We start from the raw sequence: 14,173 nt of genomic DNA on the forward strand, positions 1-14,173 counted from the left end.
AGTATTCTTTTTTGCTTCTTTAATTAGTTTTTCTATATCACCCATTTTAAAATCTGGGGCTCTTTGTTGCACATAAAATAATTTATCTAACGGCGTTATAATCTTTCTGCCTAAAAATAACTCAGCAGGAATTTTGCCCGTTGTATCATGTTTTGCGGTCCTAAGGGCGAAAGCAAATTCATTGACATAGTTATCCCAGCTTTTATGAAAATTGTTAACATAACTACGGATAATTTTCACTATATTTCTATTCACCCGTTCCGCTATATTTGATTGCGGCCGATACGGGACCATTTTTAAATGACGTATGCCCAGATTTTGGCACATGTCTTCAAATACATTACTTACAAATTGAGGACCATTATCCGATATAACTTTTAGGGGCGCTCCGTATTTTAAACTATATTTATTTAAAATAGAATCAGTAACTAATTTCGCGGAGGCTCGTTTTAAGGGAACAATTTCGATCCACATACTAAAATGATCAACCATAACAAGAAGATAGCGACTTTTATTTAACTGACTTTTTGGGAAAGGGCCCAATTATTTCATTTGGAAATTCCGATTTAATACTATTTAGAAACCCGGCCGGGCGGAAATTAATATAATTAACTGCTTGAAATGTTGGGCAGGACTGGGCATACGCCCTTGTTAACTTTTGCAGCTCAGGAAAATAGACTGCCTCGCGTACGCGTTGGATAGGTTTTCGAATACCAGCATGAGAAGCTAAAGGGCTGTCATGGAGCTCCTGCAGGATATTTAATCTAAGACTAGCTGGGATAACAGGTCGAAATTCGTTGTTGGAATTCGTAGTTTTTGTATAAAATAATAGACCATCTATTAGTTCGTAATGGGCCGCCCTATTTCTTATCGCCACAATATCTTGGTGGCTAAAATTTTCAGGGTCCTTTAAATACTCATAAATGCTTCCAAACTCAGGATCCTTACCCAGTTCGGTTATTACAGTTTCTCGGGAATTTATTGTACATGCTGTGAGCATTGCCACCTTTACAGTATTACCTTCTTCATCTATTTTAATTCTGGATAGGGCATCTGCTACGATATTTTCCTTTCCGGGGGTATGCTTGATTACCAGATTATATTCTTGTAGCTTGAGTGCCCATCTTATTAACCTTGGGGATAAGTTTTTCCCTGAGTACAATCTAGTTACCGCCGCATGATCAGAGTACACTGTTATTGGCGCCTTTCCAAAATAGACTCGGAACTTTTGCACTACTAACAGAACTGCAAGTGCCTCTCTCTCGGTCGCGGAATAGTAGCGCTCCTACCGCATAATCCGAATCATCCGTTGAAATTTCTAAATTCTCATCCTTTTCAGGAAATTTCAACACAGGGGCTTGCTTTAATGTTTGTTTTAATTTTTCAAAAGCACTATTGGCTTCGGCCGTCCACTAGAATCTTGCCTTTTTCCTTTTTAATTTTAACAATGGTTCAGAAATAGCTGCAAAATCTTTTATAAAGGACCTATAATATGAACAAAGTCCTAGAAAAGAAGAGAGCTTCTTCGCCGTGTTTGGAGTCGGATACTTTTGTACAGCGATTATTTTTGATTCATCTGTCTCTATTCCTTTCTGAGATATTTTGTAACCTATATATTTTAATTCAGGGGCTGCAAATTTGCACTTTTCGACATTAACTTTTAGACCGGCCTCATTTAATAAAGAAAACACCTGTCTTAAATCCTGTACATGTTGGTCGAGATTATCACTAGTAATAATGATATCCTCTAAATAGATAAATGTGGACTTTCCATGAACAGGCCTTAACACAATATCCATACATCGCTGAAATGTTGCCGGTGCCCCTGAAACGCCAAACGGCATACGCAGAAATGCATAAGTGCCAGACTTGGTTATAAAGGCAGTCTTAGGCACGTCCTCAGGCCTAACCCTTATTTGAAAATAACCAGTCTTTAAGTCTAAAGTCGTCATATATTTGGTGGATGTTATGTTCCTTAGAATTTCTTCAATAATAGGTAACGGATATACCGGATATTTAGTTATGGAGTTTAATTTACGGTAGTCAATTGCGAATCTCCACCTTTTTGGATGTGTCAATGGATAGTCATTATTTTTCTTACATAAAACCACCGGGCTAGCATAACTACTTGAGATGGGTGTTATGATCTTTTTACGTAGCATAGCGGTGATATGCCATTCTATAATTTTTTCCTTATTCTTATCATACCGGTATGCTTTGTGGCGAACTGGCATTGAATCTCCGGTGTCAATACTATGGTTAGTAACCTGAGTAAATCCTGGAATATCACTAAATAACGAAGCAAATTGACTTACCACTTGTCGGATTCTTCGTTGCTCTTCATTAGGCAGGTGGTCAAGGTTTAACATCGGCGGTTCAGCCTTTTCTTCACGAACTGGTTTCATTGTCAGCTTAAGGGACGCTTCATTAAAATCTAGCGTTGCTTGTGCCTCTGAAAGAAAATCTATTCCTAAGATAATATGTGCTTGCAGATTCTTTACTATGAAAAACATAACCTTTACTTGTTCGTCCTTGATACGGACATACAGCGGTAATTTACCTATACACTTACATCTTTCTCCTTTCGCAGCTAACACTGTCGTATTATGTCGTATGTCGTATTATAATTATATATACGATATTTACGAAAATACTTCCAAAAAAAATCTTCTGCCACACAGGAACACTGCGCGCCTGTATCCAGGAGTGCGGTGGCTGGGATATTATTCACCAACACTTCAATCTTCGGAAGAGTCAAAATTTTCACCATTACTGTATTTAACTTGAAGGAAGAGGGGTTTTCGTGGCCTTCGGATTTCCGCACCCTCCCGTCAGCAGAAATCCGTTTTAGTTTAAATTATTTTTCATTTCCGTGCTTTCCTTCTTTTTCCACTGGCCTTGAGACTTTTTTCCTGGATTCCGTGTCTAATTTTGCACGATCCCTTACGACAGGGAAGGCTTTTACTAGGGCAGTCTTGAAATTCTCGTAAGTATAGGTGGGACTTCCTGCTTGACCCAAGAGACTTCTGCCTATACATTTGAACCAATTAAGCGCTTGGCCCCTCAAAGCGCTGGTAGCTAAGGTAACTTTTTTAAATTCGTGCACGGGGTAGAGCATGAAGTGGTCATCCAATTTTACCAAAAAACTGGTTACCGGTGAGTTTCCATTAAATGTTGCTTCTGGTTTCATCGAAGCGCGCATGGTCTGGACGATATAACCAAATTTTTCCAGGCCGGCAGCTGGCATTTCTGGATTCTGAGCCGCTTCTGCAGGCAGCACAGGTACTTCTTGAAACTCGGCCATGGTTATTCTTCTTCGTTGGGCGCCACTATCAGGTTCAATGTTCCGTCTTACTTTCTTCGGGAATATGCAAGGACCTGACTCGGAAGAGAGAGCTTACTAAAGCTATGTTCAATAACTGTGCGAAGTAGACAGGATACACAAGAAAGGTATACAAAACCCTTTATTTTTCTCTCTCTACAATAATTTCCGTACTTCGGAATACAAAGACCCACTACTTGTGGTCTAAACGTAAGAATATAAAATATTTAACTAAACTCTAACTTAACTTTGGAATAATAAACGTGGAAGATTGGCCTTATATTAACAGGAAGCCGTATGTAGTACCGAGAACTGTTAACACTACAATACGTTTAAAAATTATCACGAGGATTAAAACTCTGGCCTGGAAGGCAACCAGCAACTGAGTAAACCTTCTAAGGTAAGCGGCCTGCTTCGACTAACTCCATCCTCTCTCTCGCTTGGCAAAAAGGCCACATCTTAAGTACTTGGCGTTCGCCACACAAATTTTGCATATATAAGTTAACGCTTTTAATTCTGGCCGGAAGTAGAAAATAAGAAATGATAGTAAAGATTTAAAATAAAATAAACGTTAGTAAAACTTAAGATCCTTACATAGGTGATGCAAAACCATTTGCAGGTATAACTGACGCCAAACCATATGGTTCATTAAATATAGAAAAAATTGAGTGTGTTGGACATATTCAAAAACGAATGGGAATATGGCTACGCAAATTAAAACTTGAAAGAAAAAAAGTAAAATTAAATGACGGTAAAATCTGTCTGGGAAAGGGAGACTAACAGATAAGTTAATAAATGAAATAACTTCGTATTATGGTAATGCGATTAGAGAATATAATGAGTCTGTTAGTGATATGAGAAAAGCCATTTGGGCAATTTACTACCACAAAATATCGAGTGATGAAAAGCCGATTCATGACTTTTGTCCTACAAATGAAACCACATGGTGTAAATACAATAAAGCTAAGAAAAATAAAACTGATTATAAGCATATAAATTCTGAACCAGTCGCTGTAAAGGAGGCAATAAAGCCAGTTTTTATAGATTTGTCACAACCTTCGTTATTGAGACGTTGCCTTGGCGGCAAAACGCAAAATAATAACGAATCATTTAATTCCTTAATTTGGAAATTTAGTCCAAAGACATGTCGTGCTGGTAGTAGGATAGTTCAAATTGCTGGAAATGAAGCAGTAATTGCTTTTAACGAAAGGTCTGTTGGTAGACATTCTGTAATGAATGAGCTACAGCTTTTTAGAAGTAAGTTTTCTATTGAAGGATTTTTACAAATTGATAACAAGAGAATAGATAACGCAGAAAAGAAAGGCTTGTCAGAAACAAAACAACAGCGTAATCTTGAAAGGCAGCAAAAAGTGTCAGAAGTGCAGGCTTCCATAAAAATGATGGGGATGTTTATAGTGCTGGTGAGTTTTAATTTGTAAATAAAATTTTAGCAGTTTAGCATACATTTTGAAGTAAGTCGTAAAAGATTTTTTCACCCCTGTTAAATAAGATGTATATTATACAATATCATACATATCATATGCTTAAATGCTTGAGTTTATTTAACTAAAGTGGTTATGTAAAAATAAATTTTTGTGCAAATATGCTACATGTATTTTAATATACGGCTATCATTCTGTCATGGTAATGTATATAGCAAGATAAATTTAACGTGTTTCATACTAACAAAAGCTTCTGCAATTTATTAGGATTTATACTTTTTAAATGTATTTTGAAAATAAATATACTATGCACTTTATTATTAGAAAGTTATATACTGAAGTATTGGCATTAAAACTCAAATTTCTTAAAATACGGTTTTTCGCAGTTGTATACATAGCATTTAAAGTATGCTAAAGTTACATTGTGGAAGAACTATTAAATGTTTTATATGTTTGATATACAGTAATATATTACAGAGAACTTTAGCTAAGACATTTGGCTATAAGTAAATTCTTATTTGTAAGGAAGTTTTAGTTTTATCATTCTTAGTCGATATGTTATACTTCGATGAATGTAGCAGTTTAGCATACAATTTCAAATAAGTCGTAAAGGTTTTTTCCCACCTATGTTTAAATAATATTGCATAATATGATATATATCATATGCTTAAATGCTTGAAAGTACTTAACTGATGTGGTTATGTAAAAATAAATTATTTGTTCAAATATGCTACACGTATTTTAATACACGTCTATCATTCTGTCATGGTATTTTATATAGTATGGTAATTTTAATGTGTTTCATATTGACAAAAGCTTATGCAATTTATTAGGATTTATACTTTTTAAATATATCATTTTGAAAATAAATATACTATGCACTTTATTTTTAGAAAGTTGTATACTGAAATATTTGCATCAAAACTCGATTTTCTTAAAATGCATTTTTTCCCAGTTGTATACATAGCATTTAGAGTATGCTAAAGTTACCCTGTGGAAGAACTATTAAATGATTTATATGTTTGATATACAATAATACATTACAGAGAACTTTACCTGAAACATTTGCCTATCAGTAAGTTCCAATTTGTAAGAAAAATTTTAGTTGTATCATTGATAGCGTAGAAGTTTCAAATCATTTTTAGTTGATATGTTATACTTTGATGATGGCAACTTATTTTACATTAATTATGCTTATACCAACTATTGGAAATTGTATAATATTACAATATCTCTCAGAAAATAAGTATTTTATATATTTTATAACAAGAGAAGTATTTAAAAAAATATTTACATTAAAACTTGATTATCTCAAAACATAAATTTTCACTGTTGCGCGCATGATATTTTAAAAACGGTTCTTGGTACACACTTTAAATTTAATGGACTTCTTTATATGAGTATTATCATCTAACTGAACCAAAAATATATTGAATATTTTAATAGTCAAAAATTTTACGCATGGAAGTATTAAAAATTTTTTTATTAAAATGCATTGTATAAATTTAGTTCTAAATAAAATGAGAATTTAACATGAAATTCTTAAGATTTTTGGTTCACAGTAGTCTTTAGATGCTATACAAGCTGTATATTAACTATGAAGTTAAAATATATAACAGAATGTTTTAAATTGTGCACACAAAGTGGGAGTATTACGTGAACATATAAAAAATTACCTCACAAAGAAGATTAAATTATAAAAACATTTGTGGGAACACAAACTACTTGCTTACTAATTCAGCTGTGCTATGTAGTCAGCTGTAAAAAACTGGAAGTAATAGCTTTAAAAATAAATATGCTATCCCAATTCTTACAACAGGATCATATTCAGAGATTTTGAGGGTTTTAAGGTGCAAGAGACCCTTTAACGTAGTTCAATGGAGAACGTGATGCAACCACTTCGCATTCCCCAATAACTTTAGCTTTGGCACTTACGTTTCAACCGTCACCGGAATGACGGCCTTGATAATTCAACGAAAGAACATATTATTAATACTCATTTCGTGCTCTTAACGTTCTTAGCATATTTCATAATGCCTTACCGGAAATTTCTGTTTTCAGCTATAATCCTGGGAAGGAAAAGTTCTGTTCATGCTGGTTCTATCATCTCGACTTGACGTTTTGGATGATGGTAAATTACTCATGTATCGATTGTTATACTAAGGGAACTCTATTTGTATGCCTCATGATTGAAAAGTCCATTATTGCCACCAACCATAACCGAAATCTCAAAGGATTTTATGTGGGACTTCTCAATATCTGGCAATCTCTGGCAAATTCCGCTCAACATCCACGATTTGTTTTCGTGACTTCTTGCTGATTAGCATTATCTTCTGTGTCCTAATGTGTTCTGCAGTTCTTTCGTAAGTGTTCATCACCACTGCAGTTCTAGCATACTAAGGTCGCTTTCGTCTGACGTCTGTTCCGCCTCAAGGCACTTACTTAAGTGGGTAGACTGCCTGGACGAGCTGTCACTTGTCCACTAGCTTCTGGGTTGGAGTTGTTCCGATTGGGCAATGGTGTGTGCAAGTTTCTGACAGGACTGCCACGTTTTTCATGGCGTACACTCTGGGCATTTTTTAAATCTTTGAGATCCACTATTCGCAGTTGTTTCTATACCTCAGGTTCCCGTATGCCAAAGAGGAAGTATTTCATGGATTGTACTTCACGTATTTCTCTTGAGCAGTCAAAAAAGGAGAGATGGGAGAGCATTTCGATATCAGTGGCGAGCTTCTGGTTTATTTTGGTGAGCTTCTGCTATCGAGATATTAAATGCAGCCTTCTACAGCCTTTTAAACACTTCTTAGTAGAGCTTTCGCGTACCGGGTACAGCATCAAAATCTAGCCTCTGGGTTTCTAGAAGAGTGGGACCGATATCGTCTTCTTCTAATCTCAGAGAAGCTGCAAAATTACAGGTTTGTCTTCGGAATCCTACCCATTTCCATTTGGAGCTATACTGAACTGAGCCTTGTACATATGCCAAATGTTTTTTCCATCACACGTGGAAAGCATGAGAAATGGGTCGGAAAACATAGATACCAATTTAAAGGTATCAGAATCGTCTCCAGTTGTCATTATGAATGTGTTCAAGCTGTCAGATTCTTTGGCGACAACAGCAGAAACTCTGTGATCGATTTGTTGTTCGACATCAGAAACTCTTCCTTTGATTTGTAGTTTGACAGCATTAACTCTTTCTTTGATTTGCTGTTTGACAACAGAAACACGTTCTCCAGTTTCTCTAACTCTCCTTTCGACCATGTTATTTCTGCTTTCAAAATCCTCGAAAATCTTCTACTGTTGTCTTTTATTTCTTCTTGACAGGCTTAAGTATCAATTTTGGATAGATTCCATCTTTCCTTGAACTGGTATTATTTCCCCTTTCCCTCTTTTGTTGGACGCATTTATCTCTTCTGTAAAAGAATCAACCTCTCCTTTTATATCTTCCTGGAATGCAGCAAAGACTGTCACAAGCTGCCTCAGATGCTCCTCAATTGTTCGTTTCACTAGCATTCTGTCCTACTTCTAACACCCAAAATTGTTCCTGGCATAAAGGTTCGTAAAGCATGCGGAAGAGCTGGTAGCTTGTTAGTATTTATTTGTCCCGAAAAAACACTAAACAATTCTAGAGTTTTTCGAAAAGTACGAGTAAAAAAATATAATTCCAAAAATATACGAAATATAGAGGAACACTGCTAGTAGTTATCACTTTAAAGTGCTGAGAATGATGAAGAAAATACGATGAAAAGCGCACGTAAAGAGCGAACATAAATCTGTCAATACTCCTTACTCTATGCTGAACTGCAAAGTTCAGAACTGAAGTTCATTCTGGTCTTATCTCATTTTCTCACTCTCCATACCAAAAGCCCGAAACTGACAAAACTGTTGGACGTTCGAAATTTTGGAAGAGAAAACAAATGAAGCCACAAGGAAAAATCTACATGGCTTATAATGATTGTCACATTAAAAAAACTATAAACTGTATTTACAGTGGTACCTCGATATACGAGTGCCCCAACATACGAGTGTTTTGAGACAGGAGCTACCGAGCCAACGATGTTTTTGCTTTGAGACGAGAGCAAGATTTGAGATACGAGGAATCGCACACTACACCGCTGTACACGACCGCAACATGCGCGCGCATGTAGGTGTCGTGTGCAGCGTCTAACAGTTTCTCCCACCTCAGACTAGTCCTCAGTCTGAGTGCTTGTTTCCCTCGTTTTGGAAGCATTTTTGATAAGTTGGGTTCGCGTTTTTTGCTTTTTGTACATTTAGAAAACATTATCATATTCATTTTTATAACCCTGGGTACAAAGAAGATGATGATGTCTATTGAATTAAAGCGTTAAATAATAGAAAACCATGAGCAAGGTGTGCGAGTAATTGACTTGGGGAGGATGTACGGGCGTAACACATCAATGATATTTACTGTGCTTGAACAAAAGGAGTTGATAAAGTATAACGCCAACTAAGGGCGTTACAATAATTTTTAAGCTCCGACCTCTCTCCGTCAAGACGTAGAGAAACTACTGATGGTGTGAGTGAGAGAGAAGCAGCTTCAAGGAAGAACCTTAACACAAAGCATCATATGTGAGTAGGCACTATTACGAGTTATTTACGGGCGATTTACGGTTATTTTCTAAATAAGATCCCACACACTTCTACAAACGAGGAATCGGAAGACCCGTTTAAAGCCAGTCGGGGCTGGTTTGACAACTTTAGGGAAAGGACCGACCTTCACTCCGTCGTCAGGCATGGTGAGGCAGCAAATCCGGATGTAAAGGCAGCTGATGTTTACATCAAAATGTTTTCCGAACAGATAGTAGCCAAAGGATACATTCCCCCCAGCAAGTCCTCAACTGTGACGAGACAGGGGTTTTCTGGAAAAGGATGCCGAATAGAACTTACGTAACGGCAGAGGAGAAGATGCCAGGTCACAAACGCATTAAGGATAGATTAAATCTAGCAATTTGCGTCAATGCGAGTGGCAACTGTAAAATCAAGCCTCCGCTAGTATACCATTCGGAAAACCCCAGAGGCTTTAAATCATATAATATTTTAAAAGAAAACCTGCCCCTTATAATTTTAAGAAGATATGTGGAGGGCAAATCCGAAGGCGTGGGACAGAATGAACTTCTTTGTGGAGTGGATAATTCTGGTGTTGGCCTCGACAATGCCCCTACTCACCCATCAAATCTCGAAGATGATTTACTCGAAGAGTTCAAGTATATAAAATTTCCCTACCTACCACCCAACACCACTCCTATCCTGCAACCCATGGATCAGCAGGAGATTTCTAATTTTAAGAATTTGTACACCAAGGACATTTTTCGCCGCTGCTTTGAGGTGACAGAGAACACAAACCTTACCATTCGAAAGTTCTGGAAAAACCACTTTAACATCGTGATGTGCCTAAGAATTATTGTTCAGGCCTGGCTGGGTGTTACAACGTCTGCATGGAAGAAGCTGTGGCCTGAGGCTGTAGCTGAAAGAGAATTCGAAGGATTGGAACCCAAAGTATCAGTGGTAGAGGAGCTTGTTTCTCTGGGAAAATCCATGAGTCTGGAGGTGGAGGAGAGAGATGTGAACGAACTCGTAGAGGAACAGTCTCAGGAGCTGACAACCGACGAGTTACACGATCTGCATTTGCAGCAGCATACGGTGGTTCAATGAAAAATTAGTTTTGAGGAGGAGCCAGAGATGGAGGAGGTTATCCCTACAAGCGATATAAAACAGATCTTGAGAATGTGGGATAAAGTTGTAGAGTTCGTGGATAAAAATCACCGCGAAAAAGTTGCAACTAGTCCTAAATCGGAGTTGTTCAACGAAACTTGCCTAACTCGATTCCGCAATACCTTGACAGGTAGGAAGAAACAAACCTCCTTGGACAGTTTTTTTAAACGATCTGCGGGTGAAAATGAGCAGATCATCACAAAAAGAGCGAAGACCAGTGACAAAAATTAAGCGCTTCCGTAGGCACTTTTTCTTTTAATTATGTTTTTATAGAATATGTATTTGTTATTTATAAATAAATGTTTATTCTTGTTTTTGAATAAGAAACTACATTTTTCTTATTCAAAAACACTTAAAAAAACAGCTGAGGTCGTGTTTTGGGAGCTGGAACGGATTAATGGCATTTCGATTACTTTCAATGGGGGAAATTGCTTTGAGATACGAGCAAGGTTACGAAACATATTAAACTCGTATGTCGAGGTACCACTGTACTTAATTATATAATCGTTAGCAAGCAGATAGTAATAAATAATTTTAAAACTGTGCTGCTATCAATATACAAATTATGTTGACTAGTATAATTAATTTAGAATTATGCGAATACATATAATATAAGATGATGTATGTTACTACAGATACGTGTTAATATAATACATATATAAGTCTGTGCATATATATGAAATCATAATTCTTTTTATACCAGTTAACAGTTAGAATTACTGAACAACCATGAAAGGTTCCCCAAGAATGAAATATGGTGTAACAATGAACACTTAGTTTAGAAATTCGATTCTATTATATATTGTTGTAAAAGTCATTGTAAGAGTGAAAATTCTTCATTCTGTCTTAATGCGATTTTTTGCGTGTAATGCGTTGTTTGGTGATTTTATGATCCCGAATTATATTGATGTGATATATTAATACTGCATTTGTAGATATACGTTTTTTGAGAAACGAGTCAAAGCGATTGATTTTTTGTAAAAATTTGGATTTATCCTTATTTTATTGACGTGCACCAGCACTGAATTGAGAATGGCTTGTGCTATGCTTCGATGGATGAAGAAGCGTTTGTAAGTAATGAATATTATGAACGTTTGAACATATTTAAATGAATAGTATTAAAAGTATATATTTACTTATATCATACACTAATAGTTTATGGTAAATTTTTCATTATAAATCTCATCACAGTTTCATTTCTCATTCTATTGCATTTCTATAGCGGTACATAAATTTTGTGGTTTACATATTGTAGATTGCATCAGTTTTGCAGCGCAATTTATTCCTCGGTATGTTACTTGTAGTGTTATTAGAAATTCCATTATTTTTGTATTTTTTCTGCAATTGGTAGTATCTGATTAGGAAATTTATGTTTTATTTCAAGATATATATGAAGTTGGTTATATCAAGTGTTAAATAAACGTTGTTATTCGGGCAATAGCGTTAGCTTTATCGAGATAGATAAATGCAATTCTTATTTGTTACATACTCAAGATATAAAGACACACTCGAATAGAGATTCACTCACTTTACGTTTTTTAAGGGTTATATATATACATTAAGGGCGTGTTCAAAACAACCATTGACGAGTAGTCTTGGCGTAATTCGTATTCATACCAAGATTATCCATTTCTCAAGGCAATAATTTTTGTTATTTTTGCTAAACCGTTTACGAAAATATAATTTTCCGAATCCTGAACTCTTATGCATGGAAAGGCAGATTTTAAGATATTTGTTTTGCAATTTGATGCAAAATTCGTATTTTTAAAACACTGATGTATATGTTCTTTTTTTAAAATTCTGCCAGTATATAACATTATATAACATTCTTGTGTTATCACCATTTATAGTTGTCGCTTGCTGTACAGCCTGCTGAATACATTTTACTTTCTAGGTATCTACAATTACATCGTGTTGTTTCGGTACGAACAGGGGCGAAGTATTCATCACTTAGATACATTTAAAGATAATTAATTATTTTTTACTGATTTTGATATCTATAATATATAGACAGGATTACTGATAAGAAATTTAAGAAATTAGTAAATGAAGAAGTAAATAGAAAAATTTCTTTCAGGTATTGTGAGATGTCAATATAAACTTCATACATTTTACTAGGGGGCTGTTGACAAAGCAAAATCTTTACTATATATGTCTACGAGCTCTACGTATACAGTGTGTTGCTCAAAGTAAACTTCCTGCATTGTGAAGAGTACTACGTGTATGTCGTGATGCGTTCATGCGAAGCTTGTTTCCTCGTATGAGCTCTGCCTTTTCGAACCGAAATTTTCCGTAATCTGCAGCGTCTTGAGTTGTTTATGCAGCTTCTTGAGCTGTTCTGGTATTTCCTGTCGAATCTGACGATGACGCGGACAGTCTTGTATCCTTCGTTTACTTGCGACAAGTTTCTTGTACTTGCCTGCTGAGTCTCCTAGTGCTTTTTACTTCATTTTTTCTGTAGCTCGCTGTAACGTTTGTGCTGTCTTCTTGCGTTCAGACATTTTAGTAAATTGAAAAAAAAATTTAGTAACTGTAGTAAAGTAACATTGCATCTAAAATATGTTAAATACCTACAGAAGTTTAAACTTCTACTCAGGAACTATACAATAAAAGAAATTAAATTTTTATAAATAAAAATAGAATAGCATAAAATGCATAGAAACATTTCATTATGAAGAAAATGTATTCATTCTTTTCAAGCAACCAGCTATTCGTAAATAAATTTTTCTTGCCAAGTCAGGAAAGAAAGAGCTTTGACACTTGGGGTTATACATTTGAAGTTATGATTTAAATTTATTTTAATATAACAAATTTGCAAAATCTCAATAAAAGAATTAACGTAGCGATAGCATATCGTGTCACGTATCTAAAGGTGAAACATAAAAGTTGCCAAAAGCAGCTATTCATTTAAAATGCTGAAATTAACGAAATATTTTTCGACATACAGTGACGTTATATGGAATCACGTGCTTTCTTCAACTCAGAATATAACCGTAAATAATAACAATAAGTTTCGAGTTTGGCAATACTATTTATTTCATATTTTTTTAACTTAAAAATTTCTCTTAAACAATACGATTTGATAGTGAGAAGAGCCATCATTTTTCTAAATAAAGCAATTTGATCTCCAGCGCTTTCCGAAATTTTATATAACATCTCGAGTGATAGTCGTAGGAAGATAACAGTAGTCGAAAAGTTTTACCAAGAATTTTTGAAATCCGAGGGTACCTCCTTTTAAACTCAAATCTCCCCCCCCCCGTTCCGGAGGATATGATGTTACGAAGAAAAAAAAAAAAAAAAACAAAGAGGCAAAATCCCACATATATATAATCTGCTGATTCCTGTACAATATTCAATTTCCTTTAAAAACATTAACCTTCATTTAAATAAAAGGAAAATAAATTCACACATTTTCCCTAGCTTTCAAGCTTTTATTGTATTTTTAAATATTCTTTTTGTCACTGTTGCGCAAGTTTTCCGCGGCGTCATTAGGAGCCGTAGGTCGAAAACATATAAGAATCATTGCTGTAAATAATGATCATATGATAAATTGCATACATATGCGATTCTTTTGATTAGAATTTGAGTACAATTCTTTATACATCAGCTACTATGCCCCTTTATGTAACGACAAGGATTATTTTCAATGATTATCCCATGAGAATGATTCTTTACAATG

The sequence above is a fragment of the Stegodyphus dumicola genome, chromosome 2, assembly GCF_044657685.1.
Source record: "Stegodyphus dumicola isolate Sdum_Otavi_A_Nest chromosome 2, ASM4465768v1".
NCBI lineage: Eukaryota > Metazoa > Arthropoda > Arachnida > Araneae > Eresidae > Stegodyphus > Stegodyphus dumicola.